Here is a 13,178-nt window from a genome sequence, read left to right as displayed (position 1 = left end):
CCCATTAAGAGTAATCCCTTTCCCTCAGAATCCCACCTGTGATGTGCCTGTGTTTCTAATCCTAAAAACCGATTTTTGGTTTTGAGGGGTCCTGATAGTTTTTTCTGTGTTGAACACCCTTGAGTCATGGCTCACAGCGGGTAGAGGTTGAAAACAGGGATCTCTTATGTTCTGGCTACGAGGTGCTGTGAGTCTCACTCCAGGGTCTCAAGGGCCGAGGTTTGTCCTTTCTTGAGCTCCCAAACAGGGGAGGCTGGCAAACACTTTCAGGGGTCCTGCAACATGGTAAGGTCCTGGCCAAAGAAGGCTGGCAGAGATGCAATCTTGGTCCAGTAGCTGAGGTCTCCCCCAATGGTCCCAGGGGATGGTTTGGGGACAGGGCTTGCCTCTGCCTTGGAACATCTGCCTTCAGCTCACCATTGGAGGAGTCTGGAAAGGACTGCTCTCCCAGCATGGTCCAATGAAATCTTTTTCTAAGTTTGGAGCCTGCAGGATGATTCAAAGAAGTGATGTGAGATCCCTTCTTTTAAAGGTAAACATGCACAGATGATTGGACTAAAGCTAGCCTGCTTTAACTAAAGCTAGCTTGCTTTAGGGGTCCAATCCCTGCTCTTGAAAAGAGGGGGCTTTGCCCTTCTGACATCACACCCAAAGTGCTTTGTGCTACAGGAAGTGGACGGAACAAGAATGAGAGCAGAGATTTCCCAAACGTGTAAGATCTCCTTCTGGTTACTGTGACTAATCTGAAGTATTTGTCCCTTTTACGCAGGGGGGAGCCACTGCCTTTGAGGCTAGGGAGGTGAGCGCGCTACACATGACCATGCCCTGGGGTCTGGGCAGGTGGGACCTCACTGGCAGTGACTCCCCCTCTAGGGGACACAGACTTCCATTCACATAAGGAACTCCCTTCCATGAAGACAGTATCTGCTTAAATGGGAACTGAGAAACATACTAGAAACATTATGTTGCCTATAACAAGCAGCAACATTGTATCCTTCTCGCTGGCTTTGGACAATGCTGGAGTGTATTCCGAAACCAAAGAGGAATGATGCGCCCTTTGCTTTTGCTTGAAACAACAGACATAAAAGGATGACAAACCCAGAGAGAGAATCTAGTACAGTGGTGAGCCTCAGTGGATATGACGTCCGGGAGTGGTGGAATCACAGTATCGAGGAGGCCGCGGCAGCACAAGCACAGGGTGCAGATACTGAATGATGCCAGAGAAGCGGCAATACGGCAGTGGATTAGCCACCGCAGAGACAGAGGCCAAAAAGATGTCTCCACTGGTGGCGTGACCCCGCTGAGGCTGTGGTGGGCTGGGAACCCCCTAATGGACCCCAACACCAGAATCCTGTCAATGAATGAAACCTCAAGTCCATGCTGAGTCACAGCAACTACAGAAGCCAGCAGCACCGGCGGTTCCGTCGGAGTGATACCCACATGGCAACAAGAACCAGACATTAACAGAGGAGCCATTGCAGCGCCCATGCAGGCCACAGAGAAAAGCAGAAATGGGAGAGTTGCCCATTGGAGACGCCAACCCCAGGGAGCAGACCCGACACAAATACAGGTAGCAGGGTTGCTCCGGAGAGGGGGTGAAGAGTGGAATGAAAAGCAGTAAAATTGAAGTTTGGTTACGGGATCCCAAGAAACCCGATTTGAACAGTATTAGATATAAAGCAGCACGGGACCTGGAGGACCTCTTGGAAGTAACATGTGGGATAGGGCTAGTGAGGCCTTTCTTTATCATTTAAAAATAAACCTCCTTGAAATGTCCTATTTTGGTCTGGGCCCTTCTGGTTCGCCACACTACACTAACCCCACCCCATCCCTTCCCAAAATCAAAGGCCCTTTAGAAATGTAGCACCCTGGTGTGAGGCCTAGCCTTTTTTTTTTTTAACGTGTTTGCCCTTTAATTCCTGCTCCCCTGCCAACTTCCTGTGGCGTGGCTATCTCTGGGGAAAGGGCGTTGTCTGCCCTTACAAAAGGAACAAACTGAGGCAATCCCCAGGGCTATTGTCCTGCTAGTAGGCAGGGGGAGCCTTCACTTGAGTCAATATACATAACCATCCCACGGCTGAACTGGGACCACAGGGCTGACATGTGATATCAATTTCATGTGGCTGGGATAACTATGAGCAATGTTGGCCACCATACCCTAACTCGGCTATAGCTTAATATTTACAGTTCATCATCCCACCAGGCCAGAATCCTCAGAGTTGTTCAGTTTTTGGAACAGGGATGCATATCTTAAATGCAGCCCCTGTGCAGCAGAGACTTGGCTGTCACTGCAGCTAAGAGGGCACCTGTGACCTCTGAACCTGCTCTGTGACACTGGTAGAGCAGGCACTACAGATCAGGAGATTGATATAGCAGGGCACAAATTCACAATATGCTTCTGGCATAGAGTTTATGAAAGGGGTATCTGATCAGCAGATTTCCCTTTCATAGATGTAATTACCCACATAATTGTATTATTTAATAAAAATCAAAATAGCAATCCTCACAGTGCTCTGGCAATAGCATAGATCTGTGATTACCACCTACACAAATGACATTACACAGCCTTGACTGCCCCACAACTGAAGCATTGATGAGAACCTTTTAGGGATGTGCTTGCTCATGCTGTGTCCACACTCAGTCAGCTCCCTCCCACTCTTGCTGTAGGGGTCCCTTGGTCAAGTGTAAAATGTCTGATTGCTCTGAGGGGCCTCAATTCCTCAGCTCTCCCCAGATCTACATTTACAGACTTGCCAACAATACATGAACTATTAATAGACATAAAAAGTGTCATGTCGCCTGTTTCATCGCCTTTCAACCCCCCCAAGCACTCACACTGCATACAGGTAGCTGTAAGCTCAAAGTCCATCGCTATATAGCGCATGCCCTCAACACCTCGGCCTCCACATTAACAAATCACCATCTTTGACCTTTACAACATGACTATGAGGCTTTTCCCTGAAGGATCAGCGATCAAATAATAACGTATCCATTATGGAACAAGTTACTTACCTGTAACTGTTTTTCTCCAGCATGGGTCTGGCATGGATTCACATGCTCATGAATATTCCCCGTCGTCAGGCTGGGAATCCTCGGTAAAGAAAAAATCAGTTTCGTTTCTGATCTGTCTTTCGTAGTAGTAACCAATCACTGATCTCTGCGTCCTACTGACCACAGCCAATGACTGCCCTCTACCTAAGCCCCGCCTCTGGCAGCCATCCTCAGATTTGGTAGCACGTGAAGTGGCAGTATGACCAGAGGGGTAGGTGGGAGGGTTTGCATGTGAATCCATGCCAGACCCATGCTGGAGAACAACAGTTACAGGTAAGTAACTTGTTCCTTCTCCAGCATGGGGTCTGGCATGGAGTCACATGCTCATGAATACAGAATACATAGCAGTACACACATGCACAACCACGGAAGGTGGCAAAGGCTCAACATTAAGCATTACATCAAACTCAACATTAAGCAATTCTTACCTCCTCACCAGGCTCACCTTAGGCGAACAGATTGCGCAGCACTGCTTGGCCGACCCTGGACTCCGCCTTGGAATCCCGGTCGACGCAGTAGAATTTCGTGAAGGTGTGCGTCGACCTCCACGTAGCAGCCCTGCAGATGTCCGGCAAGGGCACACCAGATAGGAACGCCGTGGTAGCTGCGATCACTCTGGTGGAATGGGCTCTCGGACGGCCAGGCAGCGGTCGGTTTGCCAACCGATGACAGTACATGATGCAGCCGGAGAGCCATCTGGAAATGGAGGCCTTTGAGAGAGCCTTCCCCTGATTGACAGGTCCAAAGTTCACAAAAAGTTGTGACGTCTTCCGAAAACACATTGTGCGGTCCACGTAAAACTTCAGCGCTCTACCCACATCCAGCGAGTGCAAAGTCCTTTCAGCCGGAAACGAAGGCGACGGGAAGAAAACAGGCAACACCAAGGGTTCGTTGAGGTGGAAGTCTGACGGCACCCTGGGCATGAAGGAGGGGTGCGTCCTGAGCACTACCCTCGTGTCGTGAAAAGTCAAGTACGGGGGCTTGCAGGAAAGGGCCTGGATCTCTCCCACTCTTTGTGCAGAGGTGATGGCCACAAGAAACGCTGTTTTCCACGACAAGAACTTCAACAGAGCCGAGTGCAGAGGCTCGAACGGAGGTCCCATGAGCTTGGTCAGCACCACGTTGAGCTCCCGCGCCGGGGCCTGAGCCTTCACCGGCGGGAAAGATCTGAACAGTCCCTTCATGAATTCTTTCACCAGACGATGAGACCACAAAGACGTCCGCCCCGTGGTTCTGGTGTATCGGGAGATCGCAGCAAGATGAATCTTGATGGACGCGTGCTCCAGTCCAGCCTTGGCCAGCGTCAGAAGGTACGGCAGTACCTGGGGAGCCGTAATCCGTAGAGGGTTAATCTTCTGTGCGTGGCACCAGACAGAGAACCTCTTCCATTTGTGTCCATAGCATTTAAGAGTGGAGGACGCCCTGGCCTTTGCAAGAACCTCTCTGCAGTCGGCCGGTATGTCATATCCTCCAAACTCTAACGCTGCAGGAGCCAGGCCTGCAAGTTCAGCGACTTCGGGTCGTGATGGAGGATGGCGCCTCCTTCCCTGGAGAGAAGATCCGCATCCACTGGCAGCTTGATTGACGGGGACGCTGACAAGTCCAGAAGGTCCGGGAACCATATCTGCCTCGGCCACGCAGGTGCGACGAGGATCATCCTGCACCGTGACCTCTTGAGCTGGTTGATGAGCCGGATCAGCAATGGCAATGGAGGGAACGCGTATAGAAACAGGCCCTCCCAGGGGAACGAGAAAGCATCGCCCATGCTCCTCGGCTGGGGAAACCTGCTGGCGATCCTCCGGCACTTGGAGTTCGTCGCCGTCGCGAACAGATCGATCTGGGGTGTGCCCCACCGTCGGAAGAGGCGGTCCACTAGATCATGTCGTAGTTCCCACTCGTGGCACGAGCGCAGCTCTCTGCTGAGCGAGTCGGCGATGGTGTTTTTTATCCCTGGGGCGACGGCCCAATACCACAGATCCTGCGCCTCCTTGGACAGGGCTGGGGACCCGGTTCCGCCCTGCTTCCTGATGTAGAACATGGTGGTGGTGTTGTCGGTGAAGATCCTCACCACCTTGCCCTTGAGGGACGGAAGAAAGGACCCGAGGGCCCAAAACACTGCATGGAGCTCCAGGACGTTGATATGGAGGGACTTCTCCGTCGGAAGCCAAAGGCCTCTCGCGTGCAGATTTTCGGTGTGCGCTCCCCACCCTTCCAGGGAGGCATCCGTGGTCACTGTCTCCTGGTGGCCGGGGGTCTGGAAGTCCATGACCGCCGTCAGATGCGCGCGGGTGCCCCACCACCGGATCGCTCGTCGGAAACTCTCGTCGAGTGTGATCCTCTCCTCGAAGCTGCCCGTCGTCTGGATCCAGCGCACGTCCAGGAACTCCTGCAACGGGCGCATCCGGAGCCTGCACAGGCGGATGAGGTAAATGCAAGAAGACATCATTCCGAGGAGGGACTTGATGGACCTCACCCTGGCCCCGTACGCAACCGGCATCCGCTGCACCTTGCCCAAGATGGCCCTCGTCCTTTCCTCCGAAAGAGAGGCCAGAAGCGACACTGTGTCGAGCTTCGCTCCCAGAAACAGTGCATCTTGCGCAGGCACCAGGTGGGACTTGGCGTAGTTTATGGAGAATCCCAGGTCCGTGAGTAGTTGGACTGTCCTTGCTGTGTGCTCCACGGCGAGCTCCTTCATCTTTGCTCGGATGAGCCAGTCGTCCAGGTAGGGGTAGACGTGGATCCCCTCTCGGCGCAGCTGCGCCGCCACCACTGCGAGGCACTTGGTGAACACCCTGGGTGCCGACCTTAATCCGAAGGGAAGGGCTCTGAACTGGTAATGACGCCCCTGAACCACAAACCTGAGAAACTTTCGGTGTCCCTTTAGGATGGGAATATAGAAGTAGGCATCCTCCAAATCCAACGACAGGAAATCGCCCTCCTCCAGTTGACCCAGGACGTGTTGGAGGGCGACCATCCGAAACTTCTGTGCCTTGATGAATTTGTTCAGCCGTCGCAGGTCCAGGATGGGACGCCATCCTCCCGTCGTCTTCTTCACGAGGAAGTATCTTGAGTAAACTCCGGAGCCCCGAAGCCTCTTTGGGACGAGCTCGATGGCGCCCTTCTTGAGCATCGCCTTTACCTCCAAGAGAAGTTGAGGGATGTGATGTTCTTTCCTGGCCACAGGGGGAACGCGCGGGCACTTCTTTAGAAACTCGAGCGCGTGACCCTGAGCTAGGGCGTCCAGCACCCAACGGTCGGTGGAGATGGACTCCCACACGCTGACGAAGCTCGCCAGCCCGCCTCCCACCGGGGTGCTTCGGTGGGGGCCCGACCCCACGGCCGGTTCAGTCCTGCTTCGACGAGGCTTTGCCGCCTTGACCTCCTTGGCGACGACGGCGGGGTCTGCCTGACTTGCCTCGTCCCCTGTAAGCTTCCTGTGACGACGAACGGGCCGCTTGACGGTAGGTGGAAAATCCGCCGCTGGAACCTTTGGAGGCACCCTGTTTGCCTCCGCCGCTCCGAAAGGGCGGCCGCCGCTGCTGAAGAACCCCAAGAGCCCAGGCCGTCTGTGTCCGCCTTGATGGCTTGAAGGGAATCGTCTACTGTTTTCCCAAACAGGTTGTTTCCGTCGAACGGCATGTCCAAGACTCTGCTCTGCGTCCCATAGTGTCTAATTTCTTTCTCTCGCCGTCCGGCGGGGAGGTCGACGTAGAGGCCGCGCCCCCCCACTTTCTTCCTGGCCGCCGCGGAGACGACCGAGTCCGGGGTCGGCTGTGCCCGAAGGCACAAGGGGGCCGCGTCCGGGACCCTGTACTTCTCGTACCGATCCCTTCTATCCGGCGTCGTGGATGGGTTCTTGAGGAGGTCGAGGCCCTCATCCCAAATATCGTCTAGTAGAGGTACAGCGAGGACCGTCTTCCTCTTGGCCTCGCGCCGTTGATAAAGGAAACCTTCCTTCTTCTCTTCCGGGCAGAGCTGGAAAAGCTCGGATGCCCTGGCGATCATGGAGTGAAACGATCCAATCTCGTCGGGCGGGGAAGCCCGGGTGGGAGGTGACGACAGGAGATCCTCGTCGTAAACCTCGTTGTCTGTCCCCGTCGCGGCTGTGTCAGTCACTGTATCATCCACACGTGTCGTGGACGGGGAGGAGGGCTGAACAGGGCGCGATGGCTGAAAAGGAGGTGGAGGATGAATCCTTCTCTTAGGGGGAGGGCTCCCAGAAGGGCGTGGCTCCGGGTCCCCCGTCGGGAGCGGTTCCTCCGTTGGTGGTAACGGCAGTCTCGACCTTATCTCCGAGCATAAGGACTGTATAGCCAACAAAATGGCTGCCGAGTTGTCTTGCGGCACTGGTTGAGGGAAGTCCCACGGGCGTACAGGAGCCCCGTCGGCACCCTCGACATTCTCGTCGTCTCCTACGTCGGGGTCCCTCCCAACGGGCTGGTCTTCTTCCACGCCAACGCCGTGGCTTAAGACTTTGATCAGCTCCTCCTCAGAGGTTGAGGCTGAATCCACGATGACCTCCTGCCCCCCTTTTTATTCTCCGTCGGAGGTTTCACGGGGGTCCTGTCAATGGGCATGAAAGAGGACTCCCTCCGCGGTGGCAGGGAGACTCTGGGCCCCGAGGTCGCCACCACTGGTGTAGCCTCCACAGGCTGAGCCAGGGCCGCCACAACTGTCTCGATAGAGGCCTTGGCCGGATGGATCAAGGCTTTCACCACCTTAGGTGCGCTCACTGCCTTCACCTTGGGGGGAGGGTCACCGCCTCGCTCCCCCTCCGATGGGGCCTTCGAGCTCGACCGGGGTCTCTCCAGGAGCTTCGCCGGGTGCTCAGCCTTCCTCTTACCCGAGCCAGAGCGTTGGCTCGTGGTTGATGGCGCCGGGGAGGATGCACCCTGCCTGGCGCCCGTAGAGCCCGACCGTTTGGCGCTCCCGGTGCCAGCGGACTCACGGTGCTTGGCCTTCTGTTGGACACCCGTCGCCGGGGCGCCCTCAAAGGTCTTAGAAGACCGCTCGGACTTCTTCTCGCCTGACGGGCTCTTTCCTTCCAGCCAGTTGGCGAGACGTTGATCGCGGTCTTTCATGGTCCGCTCCGACATATTGCCGCAAAACGCACAGTCCTTCTCCACGTGCGTCTTGTCCTCATGTAGGCAGTAAAGGCAAAGGGAGTGTTCGTCCTCCTTAAAGACATTCTGAAGCTGGCATCCAGGGCAGACCCTGAACAGCTTTCCGGGCGTCGAGCTTCCCTTCTCATAGGCCATGTCCGAGATGGGCCCGAGAAACTTCTGGAATCCTCCAAAAGCGTGGCTCGACGAAATCTTCACCCTTGAGGGGCGCAGAAGAATCCGACACGGGTCCCCATTGATCAGATGAAGAAACGGTGGAGCTTGAGGCTCTTTTGACCAAAAAAAAGACATTTTTTGAGAAAAAACGTGAAAAATAGCACTAACGCTCGAGAGCAATAGCACAAGGATCCCAACACTTGAACGTGCGGTAAACATCTGAAGATGGCTGCCAGAGGCGGGGCTTAGGTAGAGGGGAGTCATTGGCTGTGGTCAGTATGACGCAGAGATCAGTGATTGGTTACTACTACGAAAGACAGATCAGAAACGAAACTGATACTGATTTTTTCTTTACCGAGGATTCCCAGCCTGACGACGGGGAATATTCATGAGCATGTGAATCCATGCCAGACCCCATGCTGGAGAAATAGTACTTTCACCAAAGCACTGTACAGAGAAAATGTTTTACAAACGATTACCACCAAAGTTGGCACTTATTTAACTACCATAAAAGGATGAAAGGCAGATTGGCCTTAGTGGAGTGCAGAGGTCTCAGATCTCTGCAGCAAGCACTCAACTCACAAAGCTATCTAATATGCATATCACAGCACTCCAGCCACAACTAGGAAATTCTGGCACATGTATGATTCCATATCGATCGTCTCCCCTTCCCATGGAAAGATCCAAGATGGGCAAAGAACACCGATGTTAGACACAGATGGTGTGGCCATTCCAATAGGATTTGTCTGATGCGTGCGTGAGGGTTAAGGAACTGCATAGAATGGTGTTTCTGAACACATGGTGCTCATAACATAGCACATACAGTGAACATTTGTGTGAGGTCTCAATTTTGTGTAGATATATTTCTGCCAAATCTCCAACAGACTAAGCCGCTGACCGGATTCTCATTTTGCACACAGGTAAGATGGACATTTATTGTCTTGATACTTCTTTGAAATTTCATGAGTGTTCATGTAGCTCCTTAATCAATATTTCATTGTGTTGTTGCCCCTGGAGTGGTGACATTTTTTGTTGCAGATAGTACTCCTTAATTCTGCTATCAATATTTTGCTTCATTTCACTATGAATGATTCAATTTCTAAAGCTTTTAGAGAATACCGACATTTTTCCTCTGGTCAGCCTTTTTGCGCCTGGTAGTTTTAATGATTGTCTTCGTGGCTTTCTTTCAATGGATCCTATTATAATAAATGTTTTATGTCAGTGCATTGCACATCAAACCAGGCCTTACAATTATCTGGATAAAGGGAGCTAGGCTTCTTTGTTAAATACTCCATTTTCACATCTTATGCAGGTGTCAATGATGACTTGCACCTTATCTTAATCAGCTTGTAAGCGGGAGGTCTATATAAACCAGTTACAGGTGGAAGTTTTACTTCCTGCACATCGTGTTTTCAAAAGGATCTTTTCCTCATGTTGTGGATGTGTAATGATTTGCGTCAAACACATTGTATCCAATGGGAAAATGTAAGCCGGCACAGGTTTGCCACTAGTGGTCAAACTTCTCTCAATACATATATTTTGCTGATATGTGCATAGCGCTGCTACATTCAACAAAGTGATGGGTATTACAGAAGGGACACATATATATCACAATGACAAGTGTCATTGCATACTGTGCCCATAAAATGGTCGGATTTTTGGTTTTTCTGCTGATGTTCATGCAGGATCGTAGCGTTTGATTCACAAATTCAGCAACCGCCTGGTGGGTCCTACAGTAACATGTACCTGAAGATAAAGTAATCATGAATATAAAGAAGAAGTAACTTGCTGACCAATAACTGTAAATATGCTGTAACGCAAGGTAGAAAAAGCATATAGAAACTGAGGTATATGAACAACGTTTACGATGGCCATTAGAAGATGTACAACAGCTCATGTCAAAAATCAACCCAGTTACCTCAAAAATGAACCTAGGATTGCAAAAGTGAAGAAATGATGAAGAAGTCGTTTTCATGTGCAGAATAAGGCCTGGAATCAAAGATGCTATTTCAAGAGATGAATGCGGAGCACAAAGGGAGTCTAATGAATAGACCATGTGCGCAAGACATATTTCTGTTAACATTAGGAAAGACAAGAACATGTGTAGGAGCCAAGTGTTGGATAAATAAGATGGCAAGAATAGATGTGAGGTGGAGTGAGAAAATCTCTAAAGGCCAGAAAGGGCAACGACAGCCTGTTTAATAAAATCAAATCGCAGTAAATGAGAAGCAGAAATTGACAAATTCATGGTCTCTTCCATGTAATGGAGAACGCAAAACAAGGGCTGTTCATCAAGTCCAGATGGAGATAGTGGTGTGCTCATACTCCCTTGAATTTTCCAGGACAGCGAGTACATTGCAAGGTCAACTACACACGGAAGACCTTGGCTAAGGATTAGGTTGATGAAAGATGGACGAATTGGGAAAACAGAATGAGTTGGTGCATCTCAAACACCTAGGATTCATTTCCACGTATGTGCTGCTAAGCAAACCGAAAGTCCATGGTTGTATTGGGTTGCCAACCAATTAGAAAGCCGGTCATGCACACAAAACATACAATGTTGCATTCACCAGTCCGCTACCATATTCTCTGTTATAATCAGTATATGACATATATAGAAGTAGCTCAGGGTGTGTCCTACAGACAAGGGGCAGCCAATGAGATATTAACACTTCTATGATTCTTTAAGTAGACCTGTTGCCCTAATCCAATCCCTCCCATCGATAGGCGTTTGTACAATGCCACGCAGAATGACGTCATAAATGACATGTGTAAAAGTACATCAATGCTGTACAAACAATATAAGGTGTGAATACTTGTGCATCTATTTTGATAGCAGTTATATCTCCCTGCTTTCTTTCATTGAGATTAAAGCAGTATTTTACCATCTTCCTTGAGTTTGTCCGGTTATTTTGCCTAAGATATGTTATTGGTAATTCCATCTAGCGCAAAGAAGATGCTTCAAAAAGTGCCAGAGCACAGAACTGATGGCTAAAGAACATATGTAATTCACCACCCATGGACACCAATGAAAGTCTAGTGGCAGTTCATACATTTGTGTAGCTGCGTTCTCAAACCCATTCAGATCAATATAGAAAATATAAACAGTCTTGTGCACATACAGCTCTTCTACAGTACTAACCCCACATGGCACTTATTCACTTTAATGAGATGGGAGATATTGATGAATTTGGTTGCATGCTCGCTAACCAATTATTCCTGTTGACTGTTGCATGTATGTGATAATCTTTTGTTCTGCCGTACATTTTTTTTTAAATTTGTGAGGTCTTAGAATTCTCTGTTTTTCACTTCATGTGTATTTAATGTGTTCAGTAAAAATATAACTAATTTATTATACGTTTGCACTTCCTAGGTGACAAACTGGTCTCCACATAGAGCAAGTGTGTGTTGTTTCAGCGTGTGATGTCCTTTTGGCACTGAACTGTAGAGCAATACTGAGTTGGGGAACCGAGCCATGTGAGTCTCCTGCAAAGTACACAATACTCATGATCTGAAACGCTCTTCTCCTTTGTCTCTTATAAAAGGTGTGGATTGGCAGCTTCTCAATGGACGATTTCCGTCTCTCCCTGATATTCAAGGTGAGTTTGAGCAGTGATTGTTGCAGTGCACCACCCATCTAATAGCTATTTATGAAGCGCAGTTCCTTAAAACACAGTCTGAGGAGTTACCAGTGACTGCCAGTAACTACTATTTCCATTGTGGGAGTGCCTTTTGGAGTGCCTTTAAAATCTGTTTCTCGCCGCGGAGCGAGCACGGAGTCTGGCAGAGTCTGAGGAGTCCGAGGAAGTCCGCGGAATCCCAGACTCCTCTGCCTTCCATCCAGCCCACCGCGGTCTGCTGCTACGGTCTGCTGCCGCACAATGCGATAAATCATTGCAGCCACCGCCGCAGCCAAAGGAAAGACAGCGGGTGTATCAATGAAGACCCGCGCTCAAAGGAAGCGGGCGCGGGACTCACCGTGCCCTGATTCGGAACGTTCCTGGCTCTCGGCGGAGTCTCCCGAGGCTCCCTGGGTGTCGGCCCTCGGGGAATCAAGTGGGCTTGTCCAGGCTCCGGCTGAGGCTGATTCTGCCTCGAAGGCGGATTGATTGACACAGCTGGCATCGAAACGGACTCCAACAAACAACGCCACAGTAAGTGTTTGTGTGTCTGCATCACCTACATCAGCCTCTGTAATTTTTGACTGTATTGTGCCGATGGGGGGCTCGGCTGGGGGCTTGAGGCATGAGCTTGTGGTAGACTCATCCACTTTGCAAACCACAACAGATGCTGCTCTCGTGCTGCCTGCCCAAACATTCTCTTTTGAAAGCTGTGTCCCTCATGAGGGTACGTCTGCCCTCTTGCTAAATGAGAACGCCACCCATCATGAAGTCCGTGACAGTACTATAAACACGGCTACAGGTCACGGCCCCAATAAGCCTCCTGCCCGTATTTCATCAAGCGACCAGTGTGGTCCACGACCTGTAACCGACTTAACACATGTTCTCTTGTTTGTCCATTGGCGACCAAGTGCCCAACACGTGCACATGTGTGTTGGACACAACACGCACTATACTACACAAAGAAATAAGCAGTGGGTCGCCTCAGCCAAGATTTTATAGTGCGTATGACAAATTGTTACCTTCGCCTGTGATGTCCCCTAACATATCCCATGCAGCAGGTCCTCACAGCGCAGCTTTCACATACAAGGATGGTGGGGAGCCTGGCCATGAATCGTGTGTAGAGTCTTTTATCGTTCCCCTATCCGCAAGAGTTGACTGGGAAACATCGAAAAAATTGCAAGACAAAGATGTTAATAATCGTAGAAACTCTTTGGACGTTGTCAAC

Source organism: Ambystoma mexicanum, chromosome 8 (genome assembly GCF_040938575.1).
Source record: "Ambystoma mexicanum isolate Mex_15411 chromosome 8, UKY_AmexF1_1, whole genome shotgun sequence".
Taxonomy (NCBI): Eukaryota; Metazoa; Chordata; class Amphibia; order Caudata; family Ambystomatidae; genus Ambystoma; species Ambystoma mexicanum.
Note: the sequence above shows the minus strand (reverse complement) of the source record.